This window comes from Geospiza fortis, unplaced genomic scaffold (assembly GCF_000277835.1).
Source record: "Geospiza fortis unplaced genomic scaffold, GeoFor_1.0 scaffold392, whole genome shotgun sequence".
Taxonomy (NCBI): domain Eukaryota; kingdom Metazoa; phylum Chordata; class Aves; order Passeriformes; family Thraupidae; genus Geospiza; species Geospiza fortis.
The window spans coordinates 581,472-585,106 of NW_005054541.1; the positions used below are offsets into that span (position 1 = coordinate 581,472).

Genomic DNA, 3,635 nt, shown 5'->3' on the forward strand with positions numbered 1-3,635 from the left:
CTCTCGCGGCGCTTTGCGAGCCTATAAAAAGCGCGGGCGCATGTGCGGCGCAGTGCTGGGCCGGAGGCGGCGCCGAGCCGGTTCGTCTATCCGTCTGTCAGTCCGTCCGGGCCGGGGCAGCGCCGTGCCTGGTGGTATCCCCCTACCCCTCAGCGTCTTCTCCTCCGCCAGCTGCCGTTGCCTGGGTTCCTGTATGTGCGACCGCGTCTCCAGCCCTATGAGGTACACGCGGTGCCTGGGCCTGGACGGCCGCTATGATGCCTTCAGGCATACGTGTGGCGGAATTTGGGTATACTTAGAGCTTTTCAGGAGAAAAACTATTCTGTTTTCTGGGTAGCTGCGCAGTTTTGTATTGGCACTGTAAATGCAACGTTCATGGTGGTTTTATGGACAAAATTAGCCTTGTTTTCTCCCTTATTTTCTTATTTGACCCTGCTTTGCAGCACCTGGCCTTTGCTGGTTGTTAATTCCACAGGCAGTCCTGTAAACCACAGGCTCCGGAACTCCTGCTGCAGGGATTTCAGCGTGGTGCTGCTGCTGGGTCAAGGCACGCTGTGAATAGAGCTGTACCTGCTTAATTATTCCTTTTATAATGATTCTGTTATCGCTGAGGTGGAGTTTGGTGCAGATGGTGCTGCCTCGTGGGGTTTAGGGTTTGTGGGTTCCCCCTCACTCAGGTTCCCTCTCTGGGGTTTCCAGGTGGGGTGACTCACACAGGCAGGTGACTTGCCCTCCTCTGGGTCCTGTCCTCGGGTGAGCAGTTGTTTTTTGGGGTGGTGGCAGCAGTGCTGGGGCAGGGACTAATGGGAAATGGGTGCCAGTGGGATGAGTGGTGCTGGGCCCGTGGCTGGTGGTAGCCTGTGGGTCCCTGTGGGGCTCAGTGCCACTCGGCCTTGGGCTTTTTCCTTTGGGATTTGGTCACCAAGGGGCCAGCTGTGTCCCGTGCTTGGTGGAGAGAAAGGTAGCTGAGGTCTGGTCGAACCCAGTGTCTCTCAGGGAATTCATTGCATTTTTGGGCACAGGCTGCCCAGGTTCCTCTGGCTCTCAGCACCGTGTTTGAGGGTGGGCTGGGGCCCTGCAGGAGGATCCTGCCTGCTCCTGTACCCCAAGCTGCCTCCCAGGGCTCAGAGATGGCCTGGCTTGGGAAATCCTTGGGGATGGAGAAGTGTTTATGGCAAGGGGTCAAAGCCATCAGGGAGCCCCCCCATTTCACAAGGTTTTGTGTTTTGTGCTACTTTGTCCTGGTCTGTTTTGCTGGAGGTGGTGGGTGAGTAGACATGGAAACATCTGGAAGCCACAGCCAGGTGGTGGCATGGAGGAACATTGTGTCCAACAGGAGCTCTTTAAAGACCTGTGGGACACAGTGGTGGGGTGGGCATGGGGTCTCCAAAAGCCTGACAGGTGCTGGTGGGTTTTGGGGGAATCTCCTGACCTTCAGCTCTGCTTCCCAGGAGACTCCAAGGTCCCTGAGGGCGAGGAAGCAAACAGTAGTGTGCTGAGCAGGAGGTGGATTCAGTCCTGGGGCACAGCTGGCTCATGGTGGCATTGATAAAGGGGAGTCTTGACTGGCCCAGGGGTGTTGAGGTTAAATGGGGTGGGAGGATATTTTTGGGGGTCAGAGGACATAGGACTTTCCCTGAGGGGAATACTTCCCTTCAGGCATGGAGGTGTAGGGGTTGATGTCCCAGTCAGCTTGCAGGCAGATGGGGGGCACTGGGGTGTGTTTTGGGGGCAGGTGCAGTAGTCCTGAAACTGGGGTGATGGGCACAGGGCATCTCCATGAACACACTGAGATAGGTGAGCATGGCCATCTGCCAAGGCCAGGCCTTTAAAGGCCAGTGCTTGGAGCAACCTGGACTGCTGGAAGGGACTTGGAACAAGATGATCTTTAAGGTCCCTTCCAACCCAAATTCTTCTGGCATTCTGCAATTCTCCCTGCTGGGGTAGAGGAGAGGACCCACGTCGGTGGGTCCTGGCCCAGCTCCTGCAGGTTGGGGACCCCACAGCTGGAGCTGTGGTACTGTGCACGGTGGGCTGTGATGGCCACCACTCTGCTTCAGGGTTAACAGTGAGGGAGATGCTGACCCAGCTTTGTGCTCTGGTCCACCCTGGGTTCACTCTGGAGATGCTCCTGTGTCTGTGCCAGGGCCAGCTTCTCTGGGGATCTTTGCTGTTATCCAGGGTGAGGACTCACATGGGAGAGGGAGGGACACATTCAGTGCTGGGCTGGACCCCCAGGGCCCCTCTTCCTGGTGTCCCATTGGGTGTGGGACACCTCCTGGATCACCTTCACACTGAGCTGGGTCACCAACTTGGCCACAGTGACACTGCAGCAGCAGGTGGAAGGTTTGGTGTCTGCATCAGAGGTCCAGGCATTGTCCCCTGGGGAGGGAAGAAATGGGGAAATCTCCTGTGCCAGGAACAGCTTGTCAGGGAGCTGGATGGATATATGGACCCCAGAGACCTCCCAGATTCTTGGGGGATGGAACCAGGACTCACCTGGAGCTCATCTCTCACAGGACATTGAGGAGGACTGGTGGTTCCTCCTCAATACCCTGTGAGAGATGAGCTCCAGGTGAGTCCTGGTTCTGTCTCCCAAGGAGGAGGGGTTTGGAGGGGTTGAGGATGATGAGGAGATGAAGGCAGTGTCAGTTGTTGGCCACCACCAGCAGCATCAGGGGAACGAGACCTGGGGAAGGAGAAATACAGGGGGGATTTTGGGGTGAACAAAAATGACTTGTTAGGTAAATTTAACTCATAAAGTAAGTGTGAGTGGCAAAGATGGACCTGTCTGTATTTAGTCAGGAAAGCAGGGAGGAGAACAGATCAGGGTGCTGGTGAGGGCTGGGCACTCTGACACCCATCAGTGACGGCATGGGGCGGATGTGGGAGGGAGGCCCCTGCCGGGGCTTGGCTTCCCCTCCCTGCAGTCCCAGCCCATTTCCCCTGCCTGTGCTTTCACATTCCCCAGCAGAGGCTGGAGCTGCTGGCAGCTGGGGGCACCTGGGTGTTCAGGGAGCTGCTCCACTCTGTCCCTGGGGAAGCAGGTGGGTGCCCCTGCCCTCATTTCCACCCCAGGGTGGCTTCACTGGGAACCGCTCCTGGATGTGGCAGCTGCAAGGATGGATCAGCCTCACCATTCACTGCAGACCCCGTCAGACTGCAGAGTGAATATCCTACCTGTCCTTTCCCACCCAGGTAATCCCAGAAGATCTTTCTTTGCCAAACCCAGGGGCTGATGCATCCCCTTCCCTGCTCCGGTGCCGGACTCCTGCATTCCAGGTAAGATTCCTCCAACTTCCCCCACTGCTCACTGTCCATGCTCATTGTTCCTCACACTTGGGCTGTTGGTTGTCACTGAGTGGCGACTCTTGGGCACTGTGGTTTCCGTGGGTGTGCTGGGGTTTTGTGGGCATTTCCTGCAGTCCTGTGCTGTTTTTGGAGTAGGGGAAAGGCTTCAGCATGACGTGGGGTGTTTCATTTCGGAAGGGATGATGCCAGCAGTGGAAAACAGCAGCTGTTTGCCACATTGCTGTTCCTGGGTGTCTGCAGGGAGCGTCTGGGCTCCCTAAACCGTGCTGGCAGCACAGCTCACAGCTCAGGATGCTGTGAGCTGACAGGGAACAGACAGGAAT

At 56.9% G+C, this 3,635-nt stretch overlaps 1 protein-coding gene across 1 annotated transcript in view; it reads left to right on the forward strand.

The window, feature by feature from the left end:
• Positions 1-28: 28 nt before the first annotated feature.
• The window catches only part of TIRAP (TIR domain containing adaptor protein), a 5,535-nt gene continuing 1,928 nt past the window's right edge, over positions 29-3,635 (forward strand). The window contains exons 1-2 of the mRNA XM_031063897.1: positions 29-222; positions 3,199-3,282. The gene's annotated coding sequence lies outside the window, so the exon portion shown is untranslated. The remainder of the gene's footprint in view (positions 223-3,198; positions 3,283-3,635) is intronic.